This window comes from Tasmannia lanceolata, unplaced genomic scaffold, assembly GCF_043159265.1.
Source record: "Tasmannia lanceolata isolate RefF3 unplaced genomic scaffold, GAP_Taslan_0.1 ptg000012l, whole genome shotgun sequence".
Taxonomy (NCBI): domain Eukaryota; kingdom Viridiplantae; phylum Streptophyta; class Magnoliopsida; order Canellales; family Winteraceae; genus Tasmannia; species Tasmannia lanceolata.
Genome location: NW_027518689.1, coordinates 9,493,019 through 9,508,955, shown reverse-complemented (window position 1 = coordinate 9,508,955; position 15,937 = coordinate 9,493,019).

The window sequence follows — 15,937 nt, the reverse complement described above, 5'->3', positions numbered from 1 at the left end:
TCTAGATCGGTGTCTTAGATGAGTTAGGCATAAGTAGCTTAGTTCAGGTGCACCGAACTCCGATCGCCTCTGATTCCAGTGAGGCTGAGATACGTAGGCAACTTGGATACTTGAGTGGCATACCAAGCCCGAGTCGGCTCCACACATAAGTGGTGGGGTTTTGTACATTAATCCTTAAATTAAAAGTAATTAAATCACTTAGGACTTTCCATGAAATTAGAATTTTAAGAGAACTTTCACTTAGATTGAATTCAAACAAATTAAGAAAATCAAGATACACATTTAGGAATAACATTGAAATTAAATCTTAGGATGCATGTCACATAGGTCGCAAATTAATATAGAGTTAAATGAGCCATTTAAAAGAAATTCAAAAGAGTTAACTTTTGGAATTGAAGACCGATTATCGGGCAGGAATAGTGCATGTGGTGGTAACTCCCCATACCTTCCATTCTCGTAACCAGGTAACGAGTCTAGATTTCTAGTCAATTATGGCTCCTAGATCCCTCATCTAGGTGGCGACTCTGTCACTCTCTTTTGTGTGGAATTAGGATTGCCTTAGTGATCCCAAGTTCATGGAAAAGATGAATTAAATCACACCTTGCTAGGCTCGGCAGCTTACCCCTGCCCTTATGGGTACTGGGTTGCACGTTTGTTTTTACCGTATGGTTTGGTTGATGCCTGCTTGGTTGGGTAATTAAAATTAATAATAAAAAGCACACGCCATTCGCTTGGGTACGAGAGACCAAGAGAGAGGGAGACGGGTCGCACGTCATACCTCGCTCGCGGGATCGAGTCCCACAGTTTGGCAACTCTGCTGGGGACCACCTAACTTTATTAAAATTTCAAAAGATAATTCATTTAAATTTATATTAATTGGCTCATGAAAACTCTATGCTTGCTAGGTAGTTGGTTTACTTTAGTTTCTCATCACATAATACTCAAACTTAATCTAACAAAACCTGAAGGCATCATAGATTGCGCAAACATATTGCACACACTTACATCACTTGCATCTAAACCCTTGCATCTCACATGCACTCACATCCTATTTTAGGAACCCAGAGTGTTATCTAGCATGGTTGACTGGGATTTCATCACCTGGTGCCTTTGTGCTAGAGAAGCATTCCACTCTTAGCCTAGTACCTTTATGGTGCGTAAACAGATCTCTTGTTCACGTACTGATATGTCGGACACTGGTACAGTATATTGAGTACAGATTCGCACTAAGGGAACTCTTGGCCTTACCCCTAGATTAACCCACACATGCATGTAGTATACGAACACATGTGCATCACGTGTGTGAGCGTAGTTTAGGATATCCTACCCATTTGTGTCTAGATTAGGCCATAGTCCATCTTCCAATGGCTACGATCGGTCCTTAGGTACACAAACAAAGTCATGAGTCGAAATTCTCTCTCCACTACGCTAGATTAGGATTAGGGTTTGATGCCTTCAGGTAACACTGTTAAAATGTACGAAGATTAAAAAAAAATTCCTTTGGGGTTAGGATATAAATCCCATCTTTCCTAAGATCTCATAGGATTAGTTATTCTTGATCTACCAATTGAAAGTAATCTTATGTAATCTCATCTAATCTTTTGATCATGTGTCTATCATTCGCCTCTTGTGTAATTCGATTATATCTTCATTCCCTTTCTCAATTGGCAAGAATTGTGTTTCAATCATTTGATTGTGCAATCTTGATGATCTAATCATACTTGTACCCTTAGTCTCTTCTTACTCTAAGGGCAACCTTTTTCAAGAATATTTTGTTAATTCCCTCAGAGTTCACTCTCATGATCCTTGAACTAGGGGCATTTCCTTATACGATTTTATCATCATTGTCATGCTTTGGTCCTTTAGGATTCATCTTATTGTCCCAATTACTTGTTTACTCCATAATCTTTTTCATTCATTGCGAAGAAACACTCCATGAATGTCAAGCTCATATACCTCGTGTTCATTGTTTCCATGACAGGAAGTTGGCACCACAGCTAAGTCTACCACTCCTTGGGTTCGGACTTCTTCAAGGTTGAAGAGGAAATCTATCTCTCCACCACCCTCTGTGAGAACCCCAGCGTCCCCTTCTTTGTCCTCACCCATGGCAGAAAATCAAGAGAATCCTCCGCTCGCTATTGTTGCTGAAACTCTTTCCTTAGTTCTCCAGCAATTACAAGAGATCAAAGATGAAAATCAGGCCATCAAAGCCCAACTTGCTGAGAAACTCGGGCCATCGCCTTCCAGTTCTAAAGGTAAAGAGTCCATGCACCATACAGCTACTTCTGCAGCACTAGCCCAGCCAACGTTCATCCCTATCCCGGATAAAACTGAAGAAGAGTTTGAGAAAAAACAGTACAACGAAGATCAAAGTAAACTTCCTCAATCGATGGTTGATAGGTCGGTTATGGAAAAATTGGACAGTCTTACCAAGCAGGTTCAAGATATGCAATGTCAAGATCAAGGAGGTTTCAATCCGAGTGACCTCACATTGTTCCCTGAAATCCGTCTCCCGGCAAACTTCCAAATGCCAGACTTCGACAAATACGACGGCATTGGTAGTCCCGTCACTCACTTGCAGATGTTTACCATCATGTGTCAGCCTCAAGGCCTATCTCCTGAGCAAATGGCCCAACTATTCCCTGTTTCCCTCACGAAAGTTGCTAGAAAATGGTTCATGGTCTTAGACAAAACCCGTTATAAGACATGGAAAGACATAGGGGGACAATTTATCAAACAATTCAAGTATGATGATGGCACCGAGATCACCAGAAAAGATCTGGAGAGGACCAAACAAGATACGAATGAGTCTTTCCTAACTTTTGTGAAAAGATGGAGAAGGTTAGCGGCGCAGATGATGGAGCGCCCTTCTGAAGAAGAACAGGTCCAGATGATTTTGAAGAATATATCCTCTCAGCTCCAATATCACATGTCTCTCCAATATTATCCGGATTTCAAACACTTCATCGTAGCAGGCACACAGATTGAAGAAGCTATGGCTCAAGGAGTATTTAACCGAAGTAACCCGAATACCAGAGAATTCAGGAAGCCTCCATCACCTGAAATTAATAACCTTTCCCGCTCCAAGCCTCAGCCTCAAAAACCTCAGAACCCCATGGTGATGGACTATACCCAACCTGTTGTCGCACCTTGACCACAGGCCCAGACAGAATTTACCCCTCTCCGTCTTCCACCATCTGAGATACTCAAGGAGTGTCTAGCCTCAGGTCGCATAACCCTACCCGACATTAGGGCTCGTCCCAATCCTTTGCCAGCAAATTGGCGAGCAGATCAACACTGCGAATACCATAGAAATTCCGGCCATCTCACTGATAATTGCATTGCCCTAAAATTCAGAATCCAGAGGTTGCTCGACAATAAAGGCCTTGTGTTCGAGCCAAGACCCAATGTTACCAATAACCCATTACCTGGTCATGCAAACACTGCTGCTGCTGTCAATGCTATAACCATAGGAGACCCAAATCTTGATCCTCTCACTCATATCTGTGCCTTAGAACCTACCTTTGAACGTCTGGGTCAGATCCTTTTGAAGAAGAAGATACAGACAGTAAAGATGATCTAGTAGCTGCTATCCTGATGTGAACTAGCCTTCGCCGAGCCTCCAAAGCTAGACAGTTGCAGCAGTTAAAGTTTTAGTCATTTACTATTTTATGTTGAGTCAGTCATCATGGTCAATACAATTGTTGAGTCTGGTCTTACAGTTCAAGATCAATGCCTAGTCCAGGCAAGTTATCTTTTGCTTTTCTTTTTATTTAGGGTTGTGAATCCTGAGCATGTTCAGGATAGGTCGTCAGATATAATGGCTTTTTCTTTAAATAAAATTTCAGTCCCAATAGTTCATTTGTGTCTGTTTCTTAAGTATGCTTCTGATCTTAAAGTAAGACTCCCTCCTAATTGACGAAACTCCACTTGAGTCACAACAATTACTTGAACAAGAGGAGGAGCGGCAATCCCAGCCTTTCAAAGATGAAATTAAAGTGATAAACACTGGCATTAAAACTTTGATTCAGTGAATGCCGATTGAAAATATATTACCCTCTGAAGAATGTGAGGAATTGATAAACCTATTTCAAAAATAAAGAGATGGTCCAGTAAGCGCTACCATTAATGCCAGGAGGAAGACCCAGATAGAAGGTTCAAGAAAGAATGAAGTGAATATCACATGCTATACAAGGGGCATGGATTCGAAACAACTTCCATATCTCCAGTCAATGGCCCCGGTCACAGGTGTCACCAGTGACAATGTAAAGCCATCAAATTCAATATGAAAAGTGCAAGAGCAATCATCTCAGAGCCATCATCAAAATATCAAGGACCACCGATTCAAGGATGAAATGATGTCCAAAAACCAGTATGCACCCTCAAAGTCAAATTACTTCTTAATATCCAGAAGGAAGAAGAATCATTCTCTCTTACCGGGAAATGCCGTCAAACTTCGTAAAAAAAAAAGAAAAAAAAATAATCAGTACCAGAGGGACTCTAGTAACCTAGATCGATTCCCAATCTGAACATCGGAAGGCCTCATTTGGCCGAATAAATCCCAAAATCATAACCCAACGTCAAAAGAATACCGGTTTGCAAACCCTTCGAGCCTGAATGAAATTTTCTTGAAAACCCATCAAACTAGGGGCATCCGCTCTGAACTACGCGAGATCTGATCCCTACACTGGGGTACGTAGGCAGCTCGGTTAAACCGAGTTCGGTCGATTCAAAAAAAGAAAAGAAATTCAATCGTTCCAAAAAAAAAGGGACAAGTTCCAAAAGAAGAGAAGTCAATCATTCCAGAAAGAAAGAAAAAAAGAAAAATCAATTTACCTTCAAACAATTTATCTTCAAACTAGGGGCATTCGCTCTGAACTACGCATGACCTGATTCCTACCCTGGGATACGTAGGCAACCTATTCACAGGTTCGGTCGAAATCTTTGTTGAACCTTAAGCCATTCTTTGAAAAGCCCTATCCTACCTATAAAGTCCTTCCGGTGTTCAGAATTAATGATCTAGGTCCCGAAACACAAAAAGTGAAAAAGAAAAAAAAAGAACGGAGTTTGAAGATCTGTTAGACTGAAAACCTGAAAGGGCGGTCTAGGCAAAATTTAAGATCATTCCCCTGCTAAGTTGAAAACCCAAAAGGGCGGCTTAGGCAACAGCTAGAAAGGTGGATAGCCTGCTGGATCGAAAACCTAGAAAGGTGGTTCAGGCAAAAGTTAAGGCTAACACGGTCCGCCAAGTTAAAATCCCCAAAGAGGTGACTTGGTCACGGTAAGAGAATCATTATAAGAAGGCTATAGCCGGTATCAAGACTGAAGATCAACAGAAGTTCAGGCAAATTCAAGTGTCATCCTCAAAACTGGGGGCATTGAAGCTAAGCAATCTTAGGAGTCGTAATTAAATCCTTGAGGCATTACTGTTTTTAAAAAAAAGTCCAATGTTTACCAATTGAGAAACTATTCCTCGAAAGGATAGACTTACCAAACAAAATATTAACTAAGTCAGAAGCATCACTCTATTTGTCAGTATAGTCAGTCAATCTTTGTTATTCTAAGTTCACTCCTTCAGAGCTCGTCAATCCTTTGAGTAGTGCCTTTTATCAAAGTTTTCTCTTTAGAAAGAGTCAATCGTCGTCTTTATGTCCAAATGATGCAACTGTCTCAGTGAAGGAGGCCTGGCCTCGTCAGCTCCCTGCGATTGTATGAAAGAGCTCGAGAATCTAGTCAAACAGCTTCATTTCAAAGAAGATCAACTCAGAAGAATTCAGAAGTAGAAACTTCAGAGAGCCCAGTTCCCATAAGAAGATCATACCCCAGGAAGGCACAGTTCCTGTAAGAAGATCATACCCCAAGAAGGCACCTTAAGCTTGGAAGAACCTCGGATGCAATGGTGGTTGAGCCAATTTCTCAGAAAGATGAACCATTAAAATTCAGAATTTCCTTCCAATTAGTTAAATACTATCCTGGTCAAGAAATGTTTATCTAAACACCTGTCAAGAGTTAAATCCCACTTTTCCATGGTAGTATCCAAGAGAGCTGTTGTTCTAGATTACCAATTTCAAGTATTCAGATCAAGGTTTCAGTTATCAAAATCCCGAGAAGACAAGACCAACAGTCTCTTTACGAAAAATCTTGTTGAAGTTTCATGAAAGTGTTCCTAATCCATTCTCGTTAGTCATGGTTCTTCGTTCCTAAGGTTTGTCGTCTCATCATTTGTCAAAGTCTTAGTTTCCAATATCTTTATCGGGCACAATCTATAATATCCCCGATTTCATTGAGTTCAAAAAATATAAAATTCATCAAATCCAATCTTACGTCAAATTCAAATTCATGAAAATCTCTAAATTCTTCGTTGTTGAATTCATCAATAGAAGCTATCTTCTTCGAGCCCGTTTGGGAACGCTGTCTCATCTTCCGAGTCCACTTGGGAATGGTCTGTTATCTTCTCCGAGCTCGTTTAGGAACGGTATCTCATTTTCTGAGTCCAGTTGGGAATGGTCTCTTAAAATTCCTTGAGCCCGTTTGTGAATGGTGTCTTATTTTCTGAGTCCAGTTGGGAATGGTTTTTTAAAATTCTTCGAGCCCGTTTGTGAATGGTATCACATTTTTTGAATCCATTTGGGAATGGTCTCCTATCTTCGAGCCCGTTTGGGAATGGTGTCTCATTTTCTGAGTCCATTTGGGAATGGTCTCTTATCTTCTACCCACCCGTTTGTGAAGGGTATCTCATTTTCTGAGTCCATTTGCGAATGATCTCATGTCCTTCTTGAGCCTATTTGTGAACGGCGTCTCATTTCCTGAGTCTATTTGTGAATGGTCTCTTATCCTCTTTGAGCTCGTTTGTGAACGGTGTCTCATTTTTCGAGTCCATTTATGAATGGCCTCATATCCTCTTTGAGCCCGTTTGTGAACGGTGTCTCATTTTCTGAGTCCATTTCTGAATGGCCTCATATCTTCTACCCGCCTGTTTGTGAACGGTATCTCATTTTTCGAGTCCATTTATGAATAGCCTCATATCCTCTTTGAGCCCGTTTGTGAACGGTGTCTCATTTTCTGAGTCCATTTGTGAATGGCCTCATATCCTCCTTAAGCCCGTTTGTGAACGGTGTCTCATTTTTCGAGTCCATTTGTGAATGGCCTCATATCCTCTTTGAGCCCGTTTGTGAATGGTATCTCATTTTCTGAGTCCATTTGTGAATGGTCTCATATCCTCCTTGAGCCCGTTTGTGAACGGTGTCTCATTTTTTCGAGTCCATTTGTGAATGGCCTCATATCCTCCTTCAGCTCGTTTGTGAACGGTGTCTCTTTTTTCGAGTCCATTTGTGAATGGCCTCATATCCTCTTTAAGCCCGTTTGTGAATGGCATCTCATTTTCTAAGTCCATTTGTGAAGGGTCTCATATCCTCCTTGAGCCCGTTTGTGAACGGTGTCTCATTTTTTCGAGTCCATTTGTAAATGGCCTCATATCCTCCTTGAGCCCGTTTGTGAACGGTGTCTCTTTTTTTGAGTCCATTTGTGAATGACCTCATATCCTCTTTGAGCCCGTTTGTGAACGGTATCTCATTTTCTGAGTCCATTTGTGAATGGTCTCATGTCCTCCTTGAGACTGTTTGTGAACGGTGTCTCATTTTCGGAGTCTATTTGTGAATGGTCTGTTATCCTCTTTGAGCCCGTTTGTGAACGGTGTCTCATTTTTCGAGTCCATTTGTGAATGGTCTCTTATCCTCTTTGAGCTTGTTTATGAACGGTGTCTCATTTTCTGAGTCCATTTGTGAATGGTCTCTTATCCTCTTTGAGCCGTTATGTGAACGGTGTCTCATTTCCCGAGTCCATTTGTGAATGGTCTCTTATCCTCTTTGAGCCGTTATGTGAACGGTGTCTCATTTTCCAAGTCCATTTGTGAATGGTCTCTTATCCTCCTTGAGCCCGCTTGTGAACGGTGTCTCATTTTCTTCTAAAAACCGTTTGAGAACGATATTTGTTCCTTCTCTTCAGAATCCATTCGAAAATAATATCTCATTCTCTCATTGGCCGTTTGTAAACGGCGCTGCATCATAATTATCTTTCATTCTCAGTTGCGTAATTTTTGCAAATCAGATTGGATCCATTTCTCCATTATTCTGAACCACCAAGTCATGGTGTTTAGAGTAATTGATCTTGATTATATTCTAGGACTTCATCTAGGGTCTTGCGTTAGGTTAAGTAACATATATTTGCATTTAGGTCGCATTTTCCATTTTGAGTTCTTTGTCAGCTAAAGCTACGCGAAACGATGTTGTCTCTTTTGCTTTGGCATACGGTTACTACGTCACCTCTGCCAAAGAGGGGCATCTGTAGACACCCCATTTTGCTCCGCTTTAATTAACAAAGAAGTTAGTGTTTTTCTATCGGTTTTCTACTGTATTCCATTTTCGTGTTCGTCTCTTACATTTTCACAATCTTTTCGGTCATTCGCCCTATTTTGCATTTTTCCGCCAAGTGTTGAGAAGGGTTATTCGTAATAATTGAAACAAGGGAGATTTGGACCCATTTGGTAGGCTTGCTTTGAATATATTTATTTGATTTGATCAAGCAAGTCTATCCCGTATTGTTTTTAATGAGAAATATGAGTTTTGAACTTATTTGGGTCCAATAAAAAAAATCGATTTTCATGATGGCATAGTTTATTTTGGCTGTTCCAGCACAGGCCCATTATTGTGAAAAAATGTAAGGTGACAGCCCATCAATGAAATGATTTAGGGTCATCTACTAGAATGATTTGGGGCACGGCCAATGGATATTTCCACCCACCATCTGGACGGTTAGATCATTCTACAAAACTGATTTATGGGACACAATCTATTTATGTTGTGATCCAATTAATTGGACGGTTTGGATCATCTAGGAGGGGCATGATTAATAGTGAAGCCCGCCGTGTTCAATAAAAATCAATTTTTCTTCCTAAGTAAATTTCGGCCACAATTGGATACGCCCACTGAATTGAAAAAAAAAGAAAAAGAAGAATGACTAATATTGATGCACCATGTCAAGTGTGCCAAGAGTATAAGAGTATAAGTTTCCCCGTCAACTTCTTCTTCTTTTTTGGACGTATGAACTGCTATGCCAAGAAAAGAGGCATATTTTTACTTTGACCGATTCTCCTTCCCTATTTTATTGCATGTCTGTTTGATGTGGCCCCCCACATATTAGCCGAATCCCATAGAAAGATGAGACAAGAAGGAAGGTTTATAATATCGAAATTCAATGCTTTAGAAACCCCAATATTTGGACCATCTTTTAAGTTTGGAAGCCTCGCCCTGTCTCTTTATTGCCTTGCCTTTTTAATGTACTGATGATATATATGGCTGAGCTTGGTAACATATTATATACTTTCCAAAGCTAGGCAAAATAAGGCTTTTGCTTTAGAAACTTTCTATCTGGTGGTCGCATTTGAATTTCCATTCTTCATACCTCAACAAGTTGATGTTTTAAGATGCAAGTGGACTGCGGAAGAGACGAAAAAATGGAAGGAAGAGAACAGCAACTTTTTCCAAAAAAGAGAGAAACGTTTCATATTTTGGCAACTTTGGGATTCTCTTAATCTCTCATTCAGACTATATAATAAAGGGGAAGGGATGTTCTTGAGGGGACGGATATTCACCCAATTTTCTTAACGATCTCTATATCTACTACCCTCTCTTACCACTCATCCATCTCGTATTACCATACATCTCTCCATCTCGTATTACCATACATCAATTTGTGCAATTCTCTTGGAGACAGAAGGATATGTGAATATAAATTTGTTTGGGTTAAAAATCATGGTGGCGTAAAATTGACTCTTGGTGGAGGCCGAAACTTCGGAGACAAATTATTGGGGCCAAATTGCCTTGGTTGAAGTGGGAGTAAAAACTTGGGTACCGAACAATCTTTCTTTCATCCTTTCCTTGTGAACGAGCATACCTCCATCTTCTTAAATAAAGTAGGTCTCAAATCATAATATGTCCTTGTTTCTTTCGTATTTTTGTGCCGTACTATTATCCCTTGTTCACGCATATATTTTTGGTCTCTATCATGTTTAATTTGATGTCAATTTTCTCTCTGTCAGGTTTGATCTCATGTTTATGCATATGCTTTTTTTTCTTTGTCATATTTTCACTCATGCTAAATATAATTAAATTTATAGGGTCATTAGAACTTATTTAGGGCAGAATTTTGAAAATCACAGGCTTGCTAGGAATTTCAGATTTGTTTTGGGGAAAACAATTTACTAAAACCAAAATCTAAACACATGAATAAACAACTCGAATTTTCGTGGATTTTTAAAGCCCAAGATTGAACACTTAAGTTATTAGAATAATAAATTACAGCCCCTTTCAGGTGAAAACTCATAATTTTCTTTAATCCATTGAAACAATTTCATTTGAATTTATGAAATAAAACAGTCACGCAACTTTACAAACCCAAAATAAAATTTGAGTTCGTGAGGAAATTTTTACTTTGAATTGGTAAATCACATCTTGAAAGTTAATGAACCCAGCCCATTTCACTTTGATGGTGCCAGACTTCTCATCAATTTGATAATGGCAGCGTACTTCAATTTTACATCAATAGCCCTCTTCTCAAATTAATAAATACCGGCCCCATCGTTAATCGATATTCATAACCATTTCAAATTGATATTCATAGCCTACTCCCTTTTGATATTAACAGCCTTTTAATCACTAAAAAAACTAGAACTATCAAAACAAAACGTGGGGGTACCAATATCATTCCCGTCATAGTGCTAGTTGCTCGTCTTTAAACAGATTTTTCGACCTCTAAACAGCAGAATCGTGGGAAATGGTTAATTATAAAGTCGTAGATATTTTTGTACCGTTTCCAATGAGTATTCGTGCTAGATCAGACGACGAGTGGTTAAAAAGTTAAGGCCAAAATGGTTGCTGCACACCTTTAGGCATTTCCAGTTTAATGTTGCTGTCCTTTTGTTTGCAACACAAATTCGAACCTCTAAATCACAGATTTACAAACAATGGCAAACTTCAAATTTGTAGCCCTATAAAAGATCTTTCCAACGCATATTCGTATGTTAAATTTGGCCAAGCGGTTAAAGAGTTACGACAGTTTTAGTGTGCTGCATTTGTTATATCTTTTAATGGTTAATGTTTTGTCGACTTTGTGCAATTGTCAAAATTTGGTTGTGTTAACGTCATTTTCCAAACAAAAAGCAAAAGACACTAATCTAAAATTCGCCCAACCTAAAATCCACAAATCCAAAATTCACCCATTCAAAATTACCGATTTAAATCTGTTAAAAGCCATAAACCAAAAGACTACTAAAAGTCACAAGTGAGACTAAAAACTTCTAATCAAACAACTTAAAAGACACCACACACACTAAAGGCCTCAAGATAATTAAAAGGTTCAATAAAATTCTAAAAGTTTCTACAAACCCAAAAGAATTCGAGATTCTTAAGAGCCAGTGGATTCAAAATTCCTTTAGGAACCCTTAGAGCCCCTTTTAGGAACACTTACGTCATGTTGTGTCCTAGGTTTTAGGGAGTCCTAGAGTTAGGAGTCCAGCCTCATCACGACCGATTGCTATTGTTAGTAAACAAGTCATAGATCTAATTACACTAGTCACCTCACTTTTCCATAGAACGAGCCTAGTTAACTAGGATGTAGGTTAACCTGCATTAGTCTAAGGACGACTTGCACTTAAATAGGACCATATAACATCTTAGATGGAGTCCTAGGATAATAAAATCTACACAACTTGAACTAAATAATTTCTCTTAAACTGTAAAACAGTCAATCCAGTCTAGATCGGTGTCTTAGATGAGTTAGGCATAAGTAGCTTAGTTCAGGTGCACCGAACTACGATCGACTCTGATTCCAGTGAGGCTGGGATACTTAGGCAACTTGGATACTTGAGTGGCATACCAAGCCCGAGTCGGCTCCACACATAAGTGGTGGGGTTTTGTACATTAATCCTTAAATTAAAAGTAATTAAATCACTTAGGACTTTCCATGAAATTAGAATTTTAGGAGAACTTTAACTTAGATTGAATTCAAACAAATTAAGAAAATCAAGTTACACATTTAGGAATAACATTGAAATTAAATCTTAGGATGCTTGTCACATAGTTCGCACATTAATATAGAGTTAAATGAGCCATTTAAAAGAAATTCAAAATAGTTAACTTTTAGAATTAAAGACCGATTATCAGGCAGGAATAGTGCAGGTGGTGGTAACTCCCCATACCTTCCATTCTCGTAACCAGGTAACGAATCTAGATTTCTGGTCAATTATGGGTCCTAGATCCCTCATCTAGGTGGCGACTCTGTCACTCTCTTTTTTGTGGAATTCGGATTGCCTTAGTGATCCCAAGTTCACGGAAAAGATGAATTAAATCACACCTTGCTAGGTTCGGCGGCTAACCCCAACCCTTATGGGTACTGGGTTGCACGTTTGTTTGCACCCTATGGTTTGGTTGCTGCCTGCTTGGTTGGGTAAATAAAATTAATAACAAAAAGCATACGCCATTCGTGATTCGTGTGCGTACGAGAGACCAAGAGAGAGGGAGACGTCTCACGCGTCATACCTCTCTCGCGGGATCGGGTCCCACACACTGGGTGGGCTTCAAATTCTCTTTCAGGGGAAAGAAATCTCGTTTCAAAATTCGGTGGGGTGAGGGAGTTCCGATCCATTTAAAAAAGAGCGTGTGAAATCTCACTCAAAATTAAAACCTCTGTAACTCTCTCATTTTAAGTCCAAAAGTGGTAAATTTTCTACCACATGAAGGTCTTCAAATTCACTTTCGGGGGAAAGAAACCTCGTTTCAAAATTCGGTGCGTTAGAGAGTTCCTGTCCGTTTCAAAAAGAGTCTGCGACACGTCACCCAAAAATAAAACCTCCGTAACTTTCTCATTTTAAGTCCAAAACTGGTGAAATTTCTCCCACTCGGATGTCCTCAAATTCTCTATCAGGGGAAAGGAATCTCATTTCAAAATTCGGTGGGATGGGAGAGTTCCGGTGCGTTTAATTTAGAGTGTGTAAAACGTCACCCAAAATTAAAACCTCCGTAACTCTATCATTTTAAGTCCAAAAGTAGTGAAATTTCCACCACTCGGAAGTCTTGAAATTCACTTTCAGGGGAAAGAAATCTCGTTCCAAAAATCGGTGGGATGAGAGACGTCTCCCAAAATTAAAACCTCCGTAACTCCCTCATTTTAAGTCCAAAACTGGTGAAATTTCTTCCACTGGGAGGGCTTAAAATTCACTTTCAGGAGAAAGAAATCTCGTTTCAAAATTCGGTGGAATGAGCGAGTTCCGGTTCGTTTCATAAAGAGTCTGCGAAACGTGACCCAAAATTAAAACCTCCGTAACTTTCTCATTTTAAGTCCAAAAGTGATGAAATTTCTACCACTCGAAGGTCTTCAAATTCTCTTTAAGGGGAAAGGAATCTCACTTCAAGATTCGGTGGGACGGGAGACTTCCAGTCCGTTTAATAAAGACTGTGGGAAACGTCGCCCAAAATTAAAACCTCCGTAACTCTCTCATTTTAAGTACGAAAGTGGTGAAATTTCTACCACTCGGAGGTCTTCGAATTCACTGTCAAGGGAAAGAAATCTCGTTTCAAAATTCGGTGGGATGAGAGAGTTCCCGTCCGTTTCATAAAGAGTGTGTGCGAAACGTCACCCAAAATTGAAACCTCCGTAACTTTCTCATTTTATGTCTACATGTGGTGAAATTTCAACTAGTCGGAGGTCTTCAAATTCTCTTTCAGGGAAAAGGAATCTCGTTTCAAAATTCGGTGGGATGAGAGAGTTCTGATCCGTTTCATAAAGAGAGTGCGAAACTTCACCCTAAATTTAAACCACCAGAACCCCAAAACAACCGTAACCCTCTTATTTTACGTTCAAAAGTGGTGAAATTTCTACCATTAGGAGGTCTACAAATTCTTTTTTAGAGGAAAGGAATCTCATTTCAAATTTCGGAGGGATGAGAAAGTTCCGGCCCGTTTCATAAAGAGTGCGAAATGTCACACAAAATTAAAACCTGCGTAACTTTCTCATTTTAAGTCCAAAAGGGGTGAAATTTCTTCCACTGGCTGGGCTTCAAATTCTCTTTTAGGGGAAAGAAATCTCATTTCAAAATTCGGTGGGGTAAGGGAGTTTCGATCCGTTTAAAAAAGAGCGTGTGAAATGACACTCAAAATTAAAACCTCCATAACTCTCTCATTTTAAGTCCAAAAGTGGTAAAATTTGTACCACATGAAGGTCTTCAAATTCACTTTCAGGGGAAAGAAACCTCGTTTCAAAATTCGGTGGGTCAGAGAGTTCCTGTTCGTTTCATAAAGAGTCTGCGACACGTCACCCAAAAATAAAACCTCCGTAACTTTCTCATTTTAAGTCCAAAACTGGTGAAATTTCTCCCACTCGGAGGTCGTCAAATTCTCTATCAGGGGAAAGGAATTTTGTTTCAAAATTCGGTGGGATGGGAGAGTTCCGGTGCGTTTAATTTAGAGTGTGTAAAACGTCACCCAAAATTAAAACCTCTGTAACTCTCTCATTTTAAGTTCAAAAGTGGTGAAATTTCAACCACTCAGAAGTCTTGAAATTCACTTTCAGGGGAAAGAAATCTCGTTTCAAAAATCGGTGGGATGAGAGAGTTCCGGTCCGTTTTACAAAGAGTGTGAGAAACGTCACCGAAAATTAAAACCTCCGTAACTTTCTCATTTTAAGTCCATAAGTGGTGAAATTTCATCCACTTGGAGGTCTTCAAATTCTCTTTCAGAGGAAAGGTATCTCATATCAAATTTCGTCGGGATGAGAGACTTCCGGTCCATTTAATAAAGAGTGTGCGAAATGTCTCCCAAAATTAAAACCTCCGTAACTCCCTCATTTTAAGTCCAAAAGTGGTGAAATTTCTTCCACTGGGAGGGCTTAAAATTCACTTTCGGGGGAAAGAAATCTCGTTTCAAAATTCGGTGGAATGAGCGAGTTCCGGTTCGTTTCATCAAGAGTCTGCGAAACGTGACCCAAAATTAAACCTTCCGTAACTTTCTCATTTCAAGTCCAAAAGTGGTGAAATTTCTACCACTCGAAGGCCTTGAAATTCTCTTTCAGGGGAAAGGAATCTCATTTTAAAATTCGGTGGGACGGGAGAGTTCCAGTCCGTTTAATAAAGACTGTGGGAAACGTCGCCCAAAATTTAAACCTCCGTAACTCTCTCATTTTAAGTACGAAAGTGGTGAAATTTCTACCACTCGGAGGTCTTCAAATTCACTTTCAAGGGAAAGAAATCTCGTTTCAAAATTCGGTGGGATGAGAGAGTTCCCGTCCGTTTCATAAAGAGTGTGTGCGAAACGTCACCTAAAATTGAAACCTCCGTAACTTTCTCATTTTATGTGTACAAGTGGTGAAATTTCAACCAGTCGGAGTTCTTGAAATTCTCTTTCAGGGGAAAGGAATCTCATTTCGAAATTCGGTGGGATGAGAGAGTTCCGATCCGTTTCATAAAGAGTGTGCGAAACTTCACCCTAAATTTAAACCACCAGAACCTCAAAACAACCGTAACCCTCTCATTTTACGTTCAAAAGTGGTGAAATTTCTTCCATTAGGAGGTCTACAAATTCTTTTTCAGAGGAAAGGTATCTGATTTCAAATTTCGGAGGGATTAGAAAGTTCCTGCCCGTTTCATAAAGAGTGTACGAAATGTCACACAAAATTAAAACTTCCGTAACTTTCTCATTTTAAGTCCAAAAGGGGTGAAATTTCTTCCACTGGGTGGGCTTCAAATTCTCTTTTAGGGGAAAGAAATCTCGTTTAAAAATTCGGTGGGGTGCGGGAGTTTCGATCCGTTTAAAAAAGAGCGTGTGAAATGTCACTCAAAATTAAAACCTCCGTAACTCTCTCATTTTAAGTCCAAAAGTGGTAAAATTTC